Raw genomic sequence first — 15,436 nt, 5'->3', positions numbered from 1 at the left:
AGAGGGATATGGCATTTAAAAAAAAAAAAAGAAGAAGAAGAAGAAGAAGAATGTAGTAAACAAACAGAATTGTGGCATCAACAAAGATAATTAGCATAAACAATGTCGTTTTAGGACAGGTGGTTTAAAAAACAAACAAAACAATAACAACAACAACAACAAAAACCCCAAATATGAACCCAGTCTGAATGCTGCCAGTCTGGACCATGGAACCTTCATCTGCATTTCACGTGAATCACCCAGGTTTGGTGATGAACTTGTTAACATGCATTTTCTCCTTCTTTTGTATGATTTTTTTTTTTTCTGGTCATTATGGCCCATTGTCACCCAGCTAGAAAGTAATTACTCTATTACAAGGTAGTTTAAGTACTTCTTGCTCATAAAACATGACAGAAGGGAAATTAAAAACAAAAGCTTTTGGATGCTCATAACCATTTGAAATCCGTGTCGAACCTTGGCTCATTGTATTTCAAATCTTTCTGTGTTTTATCTAAGTAACACTCTGTCACTTAGCTTTTTGGTATTAGAACATTTTCTGTTGCCTTGCCTTCAAACTCAGTGGGTTTTCTTTCTTTCTTTCTTTCTTTCTTTCTTTCTTTCTTTCTTTCTTTCTTTCTTTCTTTCTTTTTTCTTTCTTTCTTTCTTTCTTTCTTTTTTTTTCTGTGCCTGAATCATCACTGGGTTTATGTATGTCTAAATGTTGCTTTTCATTCCCCACTATTTTCCTGTATAACTTAGAGAAGGTACTAGAGCAGCAAGTGACTCGGGTGACCATGTAATATGAGGGTACTAGTTACTGTGAGCTATGTTGTCTGAACCTACTAGGTGGTTTTGATGAATTTTTATTTGTAGACATTTAGGCTTATTACTCGGTGATTATTTTTTTCCTAATGTCTTGTACTGAAATGCTTTGACTTAAATGAAATGTGCACTGTGGGTGAGCAGAAAGCTATGTATTGAATGGTTTTCACTGAAGGTTGAAAGTTCTTTACTGAAGTTAAAGCATTTGCTCTTCATATATTGATAGGGAAGGAATACCAGGAATTCCAAGCGGTATGTGTGCTATCCTGTGGCCTTTCACTTTGCTGAAATGACAGTAGTTGTGAATGAGTTTTGGTTCCTTGGAGTTATAAAAATGTGTGTAAACTAGTAAACCGTGTCTCATTCATGTGCTATGGAGATTTCTCATGCTTCATGAACAAAAATACTAACAAATTAGGGATACCTGCCAGTTCTTGTGCACGCACACACACACACACACACACACACACACACACACACACACACGCACGCATGCACGCACGCACTGTAGGTAAGAGGGATACTATGGAGAAAGGGCTTCTGGAAGTGAACAGTTGAAACTTTCATATGTAACAGCATTTCTATTTCTGCTTCTCACATTTTTGCATGAATGTGTGCTTTAGAAAAACAATGTTAAAAAAAAAACACCCCACTGAACTGATCTTTTGTAAACATATGTGCAGATTCACTTCAGTGTTTTTTTCATTGTGGAAGTGGATGGGGGTGACGCTGTACCTTTGATTAGTTATCTCACCTACCCATCTCCATCTTCCTTATCATGCTGAAACCTAAGAATCTGAGGCACTGAGAAAATGTATATATAATAAAAATATATATACATAATATATATAAATATATATATATAATATAGTAATAAAATAGAAAGCACAGAGCTTTCTCACAGAGCTCTTTCTCTCAACCTTATAATATGTGGCATTGGCAGGCTAAGTAAGATAGATAACCTGAGGCACCATGCAGCAGTTTCTTCATTTAGGGTTTCTGGGACATTAATGAGAACAGAATGCAAAGAGTTAACCTGCTTTGTCTGTTAATTTCTTAACCCAGGAAAGAAGACAATTAGATCATGTTTTCTTGGTACATCTTTTACCACAATTTGTTTCAAAATGTACTCAAGATGTTCATTAGCACTGATTTATTTTGATTTTGTATTAACTAGGACAGAGGAACCAACATGGTAGTAAGCTGTTCAAATACTGCTTATGGGATTTCTACATGTAATCTGTTGAAATATAATTTTCAGCCATTTCGTCGTTTTGAATTTATTCAGTAAACGAACATCCTCATGAAAGTGACCCAGAGGTATCGTACATGAGGACCACATCGTCCCATAAAACTGTGAAGGGAAACGTACAACTCTTGGCAATTTCTTTTCCATTTACAGTGAATATGGGTATCTTGACAAATTTCTAAAACTTTCCTTTTTGTTTTAATAGTAGAGTAGAGTTAAATAGTTATTGGTTTGCCTACAATTCTCCCTTTCAGCTATTTACCTTGGGCTAGAGTTTGTTGGGCAATAGTTTACAAAGTCCAAAGACTTTTTGTGTTCACTTTTGTCCTTGTTCCCCTTTGATTTTTCTCTTATTTTAATATTTGCTATTGAATTTCATCATGTATGACAAAGATTTCAGAAAGATGCCATATTAAATCAAGGATACATTTGCTTTATTGCTTCTTACCTGTTGTGTAAAATAACTATGTTGATGATTCATTAGCATAATGTATAGGACTCCTGTTATTTAGTGGAGGAAGTAATAATATGATGGTCAAACCTTGCAATTTGTGGGCAATTTGGTAAGTCAACTTTGACCTTGGATGGATCAAAACTGCATTTAAAATATCAGACTTAGTTTGTCATGTACTGTCAGCATCATAACAGTGTAAAGATAGCATTTTAGTATTTAAAGTACCAACAATCAGAACACCTAGGAAAGGGAAAATTAAGTTAAAGTAAGTATTGTTTCTGAAAGTGAAATTTCTATTTTCCCACCTTTTCTAAAGAATAATAAAATTCTGTGAAGCAGGAGGAAAGGAATGGTTTTCTAGAGCCTAAAAATTATGGGATATGCAACTTAGTAGTATAACTGTTTGACAAATCTGAGCATAACTGAGAAAAAATAAAGTGGCTCTAGCTTCACCTGTCGACAACTTAAGAGCATTTAATGATTTTTAAAGTATTCTAGAGAGAAGCAGAAATGTATCCAGAACTTGCTGATAACAATTAAGCTGAAGGAGTAGAATATACAGACTTTCATGTGAGAGTGCAGATATATTGGGATGGAAGTGCTAACAGTTATGTGAAGGGTTTATTTGGGGTGATGTTATAATTGTGCTCATCGACATACAAAAGTTTGGAATTTAAAAGAAACTTTTTCACTATGATAGGTGGGGGGGTCTCTTGAATAAATCCTACTTAATCGTGATGGGACTTCAGTTGGGGGAAGAGTATGTTTAAAGTAGGAACTGGTTCATGAAGTGTAAACAAGGCTCATTCCCAACTCATGGCCCAGGCGCAGGTGCATTGCAGACCTATGTAATACACAGCTTGAAAAATATGAATCTGGGTCTCTGGTACATGTGTAATCTAAAATTTAAGTTGCATAATTTGAGTGAATCAAGGTTAAAGTATGTAACCTATGGGGATGCTTAATATTTTACATGCAGATGAGAAAGTTAACTGTTAGTGCTCCAAAGCATATATAACATTTCTTTTTTAGATTTTTGAGTATTGCTTGTAAAAAAAAAAAACTTATAGTTATGGCTTATCTTTGCCAATATCATTACTGAATTTTTTTTTCAAATGTGTGACATAATAGAAAGCATTCTTAGTTAGACCTAACATCTACAGCTCTAGGTTTATATCTTTTTTTTTTTTTTAAATTGACTCTCAGCTTTGTGAGTCTGACATGTGACATAAGAAGATAGGGTGAGATTTCTCAAATGTATCCATTCTAAAATTTGTTCAGTCTGTACTACATTTGAAAGGTCAAAGCTTCAATTTTCAAAATTCCCATATATATATATATATATATGCAAGTCTCTGGAGGCAAAGTCTGTCATATAAGCAGCCATTCCATGTAGTATCCCATTTACTGACCTGACAATTAGGTTCCATTGTGAAGAAATGAAGAAACAAGTAACCGTGACATACTTTAGGAGGTTTTATTCTATATATAATTGTTACTTCGAGTTAAGTACCCTGGTTCATTATGAACTACTTGAAATGTTTGAAGATTTAAGACTATCATTTGTGATGTATTAATTGCCTAAATCTCTGAGGTGTTTTACCTTACTTGTTCTCCACCATTATAAATATCATAAAGATAAATCACTGATGGGTGGATGAAGAAGGCACTGTAGGGAGATGGGGCAGGAAATGGTGCTAAATTTCATATAACTGAGTGTGCATTTACAAAACTAAGATAAAGGAATTAGAAAAAGAAAGACTATGTAATCACATAGAGCTGTGGACTTGGATTGAAGACAATGCATATGTCTTTGTATAAATGGGTAAATCACTGTCCTGGAAAGGAACAAGAGTAACTAAGATTACAGGCAGGTAGTCCAAAGAAAGAGTTTAAGGTTTTTTTTTTTTTCTACAAATAAGTTAAATGACCTTTAGCATGTGTACTTGGATAGGTGGCATGATATGTATTTGTTGCTGTTTGACCTTGCAAAAAAAAGAAAAGGTACTAAAACCTGTAAGACAAGGAAGAGAACAGCAGTGTTAGATGGATTAAGAAGCTATGTGGTCTTAGAGCATGAGTTTCACATGTTGTTAATATTTTACATTTATCAGATTCCATCCTGGTGTATTATATTGTTTAGAGGGAAAATAGTGTGGTCGTACCATTAGAAAAAGATAATATTTGATACATCACCAAGGTCCTTCTGCATTATTTCTACTTTAAAAATATGCCTAGGTTATCACGAGATTCTTGTCCAAATGAGTTAAAAAGTTTTAAATAGATTCATATGGTTGACATAGGAATTTGCCATGTTGAAATTATTTCTCCACTTAGTAATTATAATACAGTATTCTTTATGTTATACTTGTTACTTTTAGAAATAAAAGATGGATTATATTCTGTCATTCCTCCCCCGTGAAGATGTAAAAGTTATTAAAAACCAAATATAAAGAACCTTGTAAAAATAAAACTGCATATAGAACTATGACCAAATAGAAATGTGCAAACATCCCACTGTTAAACCATAGAGAAAACCTGGAGCCCATCCAGCTGGGCGACTTGCTGCTAATATATTTTATGGTCTTCCACTGAGTTCTATGAAGGCTTGGCATATGCTCTAAGTTTCTAAATCAAGAATTAAAACTCTGTGATGCATAAGTGACTTAAATTCTCTGGGTTTCAGCCATGTATCTATGAAATGGGCTTAGGAATAAGTAGAAAATTATTTATCCCAAATGTTAATGAATCCAGCTGAAACATGGTATTTTATAGAAATATTTGGGGATCTCTGAATGCAGCAACTTGACTCACATGTTTAAATGTATATGTGAGATGATTAGCACTTCAATGAAATTATTGTTTGATGACATTCTTTTCAGATATTTGAATATTATTTTAGCATGTAAAATAATACCTCTAGGAACTGGCTGATTTATACCTTAGCTTTGCAATTCATGTAACTGCAATTTTAATATACTTATGATTATTGATCCAAGATGGTTTATTGTTTTATACCTTTAGTACAGTTATATTTCCTCTGCTTTATTCTCGTAGTTTAATATCCTGAACACATCTTTTGTCATTTCAGACGTGGGAAATCTAAGCTGTTAGTATGTTTTTAAAACAATTATAAGGTCATTTTAAGGTATGCAATTAAATTTTATACATTTGTGAATAATCAGGAGAATCACTTCATAGACTAAATTACTAAACAGCAAAACTAATAGTGCTTTGTTCATACAAAGCCACACACACATGCCAGTGTCTCTTTAACTAATATTGGCACAAGTAGTTTGAAATTTAGAAAATATTAAATAACTTTGAGAAATCTACATCCAGTGCAGTATTGGTTTTAATTGCAGAAGTCACATGAGAGGCCTTGCTTCGTGACATGTTTTCTAGCTTATAGATGCAACGAGGGGAAATATACAATTTTTTATGGGCAGCATTTTGACAATTAACAAAATCATCCAAGATAGAAAACCCTTATTTTTGATATAAAACTGTTTTCCCCTGACATAATCTGGTAAAAGCCAGAAGCCATCCAAAGTACTGATACCAACTTAAGAAGATGATCTTTTGCCTTAATTATACATCTGGGAAATATTAGCTGAACATTTTGTGGAGAACAGTGAATACCTTACTTGCCAGTTGTCTAAAATGTTGCTAATGATCGACTTAGTGCCAGTGTTTTGATGGCTAAAACCTGAATATCAATACAGAGAGCACAGTTGGAAAAAAGCACACATTTTATACAAAACAGATTCCAACCATCTGCTTGGCACTTCAGATTGTGACTATAGGCAATATATGAAAGAGACTACTGTCCACGTTATGAATGGCATCACGTTTATTGGTACCTTAGAAAAACCATAGGGTTTTTGAAAGCATGTATAACCAATGATTTTCTTCAGCTAAATAATGAAAGCAAGAACCTCAGCCAAAATTTTTTCCCTCCATAATCTCTTCTTTCCATGTCAGCTTTCTTATCCTAGCAAAATGTTGCTTCTTTTTTTTCCCGTGTGTTTTTTTTTTTCCTAATAATGTAAGTCTTAGTACTGTATAGCAGGATATTAAAAGATACCAAGCAACATTGTACACATGACACTTAGGAAGACAACCCCAGATGGTTATGAGATAAAGCACTGTTTGCTTTAGGAATAGGTGATCTTCCCAAGTCTGTTGCCTGAATCTGATTCTGTGTGTCAGGTCGGCATGGAAGCTAATGTTCTAGGAGCTCCTGACCTTATGGCTTTCCAATTTGTCCTGAATTCAGGGTACTACATTGGAGCAGCGAGGTTTCACCACCACAAAGGAAAAAGCATGATATGAATAGTAAATTATGGGCAAAATGCAGTGATGTGATCCTTTCCTTGAACCAAAAGTAAGGACAATATCCCCAGAATGGCTAATGGAGGAGGGCTGTGGGTAAATGTGATATAGTCCAAGCTTTTAGTTGTGCAGAATACTTTTATGAAATATATATTTTATTTGTATTTATTTATTTGAGACAGAGAGAGAAAGAGGCACAGAGAAATAGAGAGAATGGGCATGCCAGAGCCTCCAGCCACTGGAAACAAACTCCAGACCCATGTGCCACCATGCATCTAGTTTAGATAGATACTGGGGAATCGAACCTGGGTCCTTTGGCTTTGAAAGCAAGCGCCTTAACCACTAAGCTATATCTCCAGCCCTATAATACTTTTTTTTTTTACAGAGGTTTCACAAACTATCTCTTAGCACCCAAAATAAATTTGTATTGAAGAATAATTTAACGACTATATTCCTTTTATTAGAAATTTATATATATATATATATTCTATATTTTCTAAAAGTGAGAAAACAATTAAATTGCTGAGAATGGGTTGCCATAATTAATGATTTATCTAGGCTATATTAACTGCATTTCTGTTAATAATTCTTCAGTTTTTTGGGGGGAGATGTATGTGATTTCATGAAGCATAAAGACCTGCTCTCCCACGTTTTGTACATCATTGCGTTCTCAGTATGGCTGTCAGCACCCAAATGTGTCTTCCTGAGCACGTGGCATGTGTTTGGTCTACATTGTGATGTGAGGGTCAAATGCACACTGGATTTCAAAGGCTTCATTCAACCAAAAGAATATGCAGCATTTTGGTCAGTTTTTTAAAATATTGATTTTATGCAATAATGCGATTCGACTTTTATTAGTTTAAAACCTACTGTGAACATGACTTTCATGTCTTTTTTTTTTTTTTTTTTTTTTTTTTAACTCTTTGAGTGTGGCTAGTAAGTTTCAAGTTCCATACATGTCGGGTTCTAATGCATGACCCATATTCCCCCACGAGGAGGGTCTCTGCAGAGCGGGGAGGACAGAGAGGAGGCTCACGATGATACCAACTTGACTGTGGACACTAAGTACAAGATGAATATAAAAAAAATTCCATTTGTGGTTCCTAGTTGTGACTCTCTGGTGTTTCCATTGAGCAGTGTTGTGGATGCAGGACCATGTCAAGATCTGTATGTAGATTTTAGAAGTTCAAAGCTCTGTAGGAGTAACAATAAGTCTGAAAGACTGTCTCCTCTCTTAGGTTTAGTCTACACGATGGTGAAATGTTTTTTTTTATCACTTTCTAAAAAGACACAGAGGTGGCCTGAGTTCTGCATCGTGTCTCGTGCCAGAGTGTAATCTACCTGCCCTGTACTGTAGTTCTTCCGGATGTTCATGGCAAGGAAGAAATTTCAGCATTCTGCTAATTATTTTAGAGGTGATTGTTTGAAATGAGTGATTGTATTTATCGTTTGAGATGCTCCCCTAAGCACTTTTCATCTCTGTCACGTGACTTGCAGGAGTTCATGGTCAGATGAGGATATCTTCAGCTCTTGGATCTCAGATGAATGTGCACATAATTTCTTAAATTGACCCACAAGATGTGATCCAAGCTCTTTCTCTATACATATGGAGATGCACTTATAAATATAGATGTAAAGATAGAGCTAGCATTCAGCATGCACTTATTATGTGCCAGACTCTAAGTCACTGTACATGCATTATTTCGTTTTAGCTTCAAAACACTTTTATCATCCCAATTTCACATAGGAAGAAAAATGAAACATACAGAGGGAGTTGGCTAGTTTTTCCTACATAATAAGAAGTATCCTTGGGGTATTATAAAGCAAGACAGCCCAACCCTCCTGAGCTCTCTTTTTTTTTATTTTATTCTATGTTTTATTGGTTTATAATGTTCAGAACCCAACCAAGAACTTCACAGATGCTAAATAAACTATGTTCATGGGCTACATGTCTAGTACGGAAGACCTCCCTTTTAACTATCACATTCTTATCGATCCAGATACTAAAATGATTCTATAAATATATAATATATTATGTATTTTAGTGACATGCATATCTTCATTTTATATGAATATATTTAAGTATCTACTGTGCCAGACAGTAGGTACAAAATAGATGTCTGAAATGCATGCAGTATAGATGGCATCCAGCAATTGGGATACACACACATTAAGTGCCCTTCTCTTTTTCTTTGTTATTTATTTACCTGTTTATTTATTCTTGATTTTGCTATTCTTTGGATTTTGAGACAGGGCCTCATTATGTAGCCCTGGTTGGCCTAGAACTCTTCATGTGAGCTAAGACTGGCATTGGATTCACAGCAATCTTTCCATCTCTGCCTCCCAACTCCTGGGATTTCAAATATTTTGATGATACCCACTTTACGATATGAATTTCTAATTTCTTTTTCTTTTCTTAACAACTTCAATCCTGCCTCTGGCTGATGGGCCCCAGTGATGGAAGCTAAAGAAACTGGACATGTGGAAAGAGTGTCAGCTCTATTGTGAATGCAGTCCTTACTGGATCAGTACTATTGCGTTAACTGTCTCCAGCGTGTCTTTCTCAAGTGTTTTAAAGTAGATCATCTCTTGAAATCATGGCTTTCCTCACAGACGGTGTCTGCTCAGGATGTCTATCTGCTTACTTCTTGTTCCTTCAGATGCCAGGAGCCATCTTTAGGCTTTAACAGTTTTTAAGTGTGTCATTCTTCACACCTAATATGGTGATATGAATATTTAAATATTTGGATGAATCAGTCAATATTAGTGCAACCGATTGGGCATTAATCCTTGCCTCAATTATAGCCACCACATATTGTTGTAGCAGAGAGTAGAAGGAGAGGCATGGTGATTTTGAGTGGGAAACTCTGTCAGGTATTGTAATAAAATACTGTGACTGCTGAAATGACTGCAGTTTCATGAGCTCAGAAACGCGCTGGGGGATGGAGATGAGCTTCTGTTAGATTAACGTAACAAGTATAAGCTTGAAGTAATCCATGCCTCTGCGCTTGAGTGCTTGGTCTGTAAGTATCATTCAAAGATAGCTCTGTCTGAAGGCTGTGGCTCTGCTGTTTGACTTTCTGATGCATTACTTACAAGGAAAGGACATCCAGGCTTGACATTTCTGTAGTGCCTTACTTGATAGCTTCCCCCTGTTTTAGCTATGTGAACTTTGTCAGTGGAATAAACTCTAGGCCTCAGTTTCTCTATCTGTAGTGTTGGGGTCATGATAATTCTCCTTCATAGGTGATTTTTCTTGTTTAACTATGAAACCATACATCATGTCACATAGCATGTTCAGCAAATGTGCAAGATTTCTTTTTCTTCAGCAGATTTTAATAATTTAGACAGATTTCCAAGAGTATTTAAAGTTTTTTTTATTATTTTTATTTATTTATTTGAGAGTGACAGACAGAGAACGAGGCAGGTAGAGAGAGAGAGAGAGAAAGAGAGAGAGAGAGAGAGAGAGAGAGAGAGAATAGCCACACCAGGACCTCCAGCCACTGCAGATGAACTCCAGATGCGTGCGCCCCCTTATGCATCTGGCTAACGTGGGTCCTGGGGAGTTGAGCCTCGAACCGGGGTCCTTAGGCTTCACAGGCCAGTGCTTAACTGCTAAGCCATCTCTCCAGCCCTCCAAGAGTATTTAATCTGTAATAACATTACATGCACATTATAGAAATAAGAAGCTCTTAATAAATTTTGTTAACTGAGTTCTTAATAGATTTCATCTGCCTGCTAAAAGTACAACTAAATAATTACATTTAATTTTCATGCTATGTAATTTTACAAATGTTTGTAATTGTGATATATTTATATATATATAAACTTTTTAATACTTATCTCAATTATGTACATACATATTAACATTGACATATACAAGCAATTAAGTGGTATAGGATATATATATGTAAAAAATATATATTTTATATATGTTTATATATATACATAAGTTTATTTTACATACATATGTAAAGTAAACTTAGGGATATAGTTCACATATTTGTGTATCTACTTGCCTTATATGCACATATGTATAAATAATAAAAAATCATATTTATATATATGCATTTATATAATGCATACAACATAAGTATTCTGTAACATGATTATTTTATGTATGATAAAGTCACAGAATTATTGATAAAACTAAAATCTTGGGTAAGAATAATCCTAAGTTGCCTCATGACCACAATGAAATATTAGAGGACTGGAGAGATGGCTCAGCAGTTAAGGTGCTTGCCTTCCTGAATTATTTTCTGGTAAATAGAGATTCACAATTTAATCAATAATCACAAGTGAGTCATAATTGTATCTTGAGCAGTCCCAATACCTGGTGGGATACGATTTATTTTTGTAAATTCATTAATAGAAGCATTTCGGAAGATTCAGAGACCTTCCCATTGCCATTTTCTTTTAGTGGAGACCATATAAGTGGAGTGCGGAATGACAATGAACTTTGCAGGAGAAGACATTGCTATAAGTAGCTAAGCTAATGTTTGCCAGGTATGTAGATTTCTAAGTGAAAGAATACAGAGAGGGATCTAAGAAAAGGCTAACAATTCCCTTAAACCATCTCCTTTAAGTGACAGTTGTAACATACAAGCTGTTGCTAAGAGATGAAGAGCAGTCAGATCTTAACTGAATTGTAACCTTGCCTGCATCTGAGGCCCTTCCACTGCTCCATGTTTACGAGCCTCAGCAACCAGGCAGGAATTACTTCAGCGTCATATGCACGGGGCAGGGGACATGAGTGGAAGACTACAGAGAGGTGGTTATTTCCTCTGAAGCATGTCAAAACTTGTTCTTCCCCACTCTTCCTTCTGATAATTAAGTCATTTCTGCTGATTTTGAGCAAGGCTTTGTCTCGCTGGGCCTTCCACACATTATTCTCCCTTCAAATGACATCTTAGCTTAACTGAACGAACTAAACTAGTGTGGTAAGAAAACTAGATGCGGTAACTGGTGACGCTTTCAGATCATCCAGTGGAGCGTTTAAATAAAGAGTGTTGCTGACCTACAGGCATTCACGTATTAGTTGATTCACTTAAAAATATTTAGTGAGCACTTACTATCTAACACTTTGTCTAGAGTGCAAAGGAGAACATCGTTGTTGATTAGAGGAATGAGCAGTGCTGAGGCTAATATGGAAAAGAGTAGTGACAGACATTTCCCAGTTTATCATTTCATCATTTTTTTTTAATTTTTATTTATTTATTTGAGAGACAGAGAGAGATAGAAAGAGAGAGAGTGAGAGAGAATGGGCCCACCAGGGCCTCCAGCCACTGCAAACAAACTCCAGACATATGTGCCCACTTGTTCATCTGGCTTATGTGGGTCCTGGGAAATCAAACCAGGGTCCCTTGGCTTTGTAGGCAAATGCCTTAACTGCTAAGCCATCTCTCCAGCCCTGATGGCATCAGGGACTAGAATTTTTCCTGTACATAATAAATCTGGCTCTCAAAACTGAGGAGTTTGACTTTGTCTTTATTATCTTAGAATGCTACTTATAACAATGTTTAGCACTATAGTTCTGATTAGGCATCTGTATGTCATAATGGCATGATTCATTCACCAGCACAGAATATTTCAAATTTACTTTATATCATTTATGATTACCATTTGATCTGTCTGAATGAGACACCTTCTGGTTTCATATTTTGGTATACTGGATTCAGGAGGATTTTTCCGGTTTCATATTTTGGTATACTGGATTCAGGAGGATTTTTCTGGTTTCATATTTTAGTATACTGGATTCAGAAGGATTTGAGAGGGATTTTAGTTTAAGAGATCTAGAATCAGACACTTGCCTGAACGATGAAGATGTGGACAGCCTGGGCTCATTGTCACTAAAGACAAAGTAAGGTTTTCCTAGTCTAGGACACCATGAAGATATCCTCCTAAAAGCTACTCTAAAGGAGGCAATAAATATCAACTCTTTTATGTAATTAAAAATATTACCTGCAAAATCTCCATTAGAGTAAGACACCACAATTGTGTACTTTTGTTAGAATTCACATGGAAAACTGAAGAGTCACTTTTTTCTGAAAACTATTAGATATCAATTATTCCAGTCCAATTCAACATTTTTTTCCTTGTTTTTAATTCACCATTTTTTCAATTTGAAAATCCAAATGCCCTTGTTTTAGTCTTGCTTAAGGTTTCTAAAATATTTCATGCAGTTTGGAAAAAAATAGAAACAACTATAGGCTGTTTTCTCTTCAAAATCTACCAAGTTAAAATGTATGTCAAAGAGCTGGAAATACAGTTCAGTGGTAGATTATATTTTTATTATTATTAGTTATGTGCACAGTGGGCATACAGTCATGTTGGTACCATCGTTAGCCTCCTCCCTGTCCTCCCCCCTCCACAGGGACCCTCCTCATTAGGGGTTGTGCATTGCGGGGTTAGCCATCAGTTATGGGGAGAAGGCAATGTCTTTGTGCATAATGTCCCAACATGTGGCTCTAACGATCTTTCCACCCCCTCTTCCACAAATTTCCCTGAGTCATGTCGGGTTCGTCTTAGGTCTGCTTCAGTGATGAGGTCTTGGGAGCCTCGTGTCTCTGGATCTCTGGTTTGGTGGGAGCTGAGTGTTCTATGTGTCCATCTCCCTCACCCTTGTGCTGGTACCAGGTTCACCAAAAAGCAGCAGTCTTGCTCAGTTCCCCTATTATTCTTGGTTTCAGCTGGGGCCCTGGTGAGGTGCAATGGGCTGTTTCTGTCCTCAGAATTCTTCCCTAGCCTGAGTAAGACCTCAGGTTGGAGTTCTTGCTAGGTAAAAACTGTGTGTGTGTGTGTGTGTGTGTGTGTGTGTGTACACCCAGAGACTATATGCACATTGTGTTCTCTTAAGCTGTTTAGCCTCTCTGTGTCTGCCTCAGTTTACTCCTTTGTTATATGTTGCCAGTAATGACACAGGGTTGTTACACAGATTACAAAAGACAGTTATGGTCAACTCAGAACTGTCCTTTCTCATTGAACTATTCCATGTGGCTTCTGTTATCTGAGAACTTGGCTCGCACTACGTCCGAGTAACAAAATAACCTCCTCAGAAGGCCTGAAGCATACCACCTTAGTTCTTAGATATAAAAATCCCTGTGAACTTACGTCACAACTTTGCTTCGCTCCCATCGTGTTTTTGTGTGCGTGGTCCCAGAGCTTCACAAGAGAGCTATCGTCAGAAGTCAGGAGATTAAGCCATACATTATTTTTTTCTTGGTGTATTAATAAAGATGTCATTCTTTGAAAGTGAAATATCACCCATCCAAATTACCATATTCAAGTACCTTTTAAACTGGTTTGAATGAATTTGAAAGGAAGCATTCTACCAACATTCTAGCAAAGTCTGTGGGACACACTCTTTTTCACCATGGTGAATGACTGAGACATTGCCTCTGCATGGTGCCCTCCTGCACGCACACACGACTCAGAAACATAGTTACATTTATTGGGTATTTGCTTATTCTTAATGTCATTCATTCCACTAAGGTCTGTGCAGGACGAGAAAGCTCGAGAACACAGAGTATGAATTGAAAAGCCACGTTGTGTGGTCAGGATGAGGATGAGCCCGGAATTGTGGGAAAGCCTTGATGTCCAACAGCGTGTGGATTGTTCCTGTGATTAAATGAAAGCATCAAAATGATTCCATTCAATTAAACTGTTAAGTTGTTATTATCCTGTTCATTGATGGAGTATGATAAACTTCAATGCTTTTTTTTTTTCCCATGCAGAATTACTAAATATAAAATTTTTTGTTGGCTCAATACAAGCTGTCATATTTAGTTATGTCTCAAAAATAGTAGCTCTAAAGATTGTTTTCAAATGTTTTAGATATTCTCAGGTAAAACTATACACGTTCTAAGATTGTCTTGTAAGTTTAGATCACACTAATTTTGAAATACATTAGTTAATTACATTCTCTCATGTGACCTTATAGCCAGTTGGAGTTTGGTCTGTCATCCTTTTTGTTTTTAATTTCTTTTTCTTTTTGTTCCCTTCTTCTCTCCTTCCCTCCCTCCCTCTCTCCTCCTTCCTTCTTCTCTTTCTTTTCCTCTTTCATTTCTGAATATTCTATTATCTTCTATAGGGAATTAAAATAAATTTAAGAGCAAAAAGGTTGATTTTAATTTCTTTTTTAGTCATTTATTGTCAGATAAATAAATAAATAAATAAATAAAGACCATTCCTGTGAAATACAAATATTGACTAATTCTTTGCAACCCCCCTGGCTAAATTCCATATCTAGTATTAATCAGCTCATGCTACAGATTTTTGAGCAAAAAAAACATTAGAGGATAAATATAGCAACATCACTCCCATATTGGAAAAGTCCTTACTTTTTGTTTTTCCATGTATCCTATTGTCCAGTATGTATCTTTTTTTGGCTGTATAATGTAATTGAAGATTATTTTATCAGTTTATTGACTTGAAAATTTCAACACAGGGCCAATTCATGTTTGAAGACTAAGGAGCCATTGGTATTTAAAGACATGCTCTACACAAAATAATTCAGATTCTAGACTGAGTAAAATACTATTTCATTTTAAACATTGAACTTTTCTATATTTCTTTTCTTTTTTGGAAGTCATACTTAC

At 35.8% G+C, this 15,436-nt stretch overlaps 1 protein-coding gene across 8 annotated transcripts in view; it reads left to right on the top strand.

Annotated features, from left to right (window-relative positions):
• Positions 1-15,436, top strand: part of Sox5 (SRY-box transcription factor 5) — an 896,761-nt gene that overhangs the window by 472,409 nt on the left and 408,916 nt on the right. Inside the window, exon 1 of one of the 8 annotated variants that reach the window (XM_045139448.1) lies at positions 192-243. The exons of the other annotated variants lie outside the window; for them this stretch is intronic. The gene's annotated coding sequence lies outside the window, so the exon portion shown is untranslated. Of the gene's footprint in view, positions 1-191; positions 244-15,436 lie in introns of those variants that run through there. 8 annotated transcript variants of the gene reach the window in all.

Source organism: Jaculus jaculus, chromosome 22 (genome assembly GCF_020740685.1).
Source record: "Jaculus jaculus isolate mJacJac1 chromosome 22, mJacJac1.mat.Y.cur, whole genome shotgun sequence".
Lineage (NCBI taxonomy): Eukaryota > Metazoa > Chordata > Mammalia > Rodentia > Dipodidae > Jaculus > Jaculus jaculus.
This window is presented reverse-complemented; position numbering and strand designations above follow the sequence as displayed.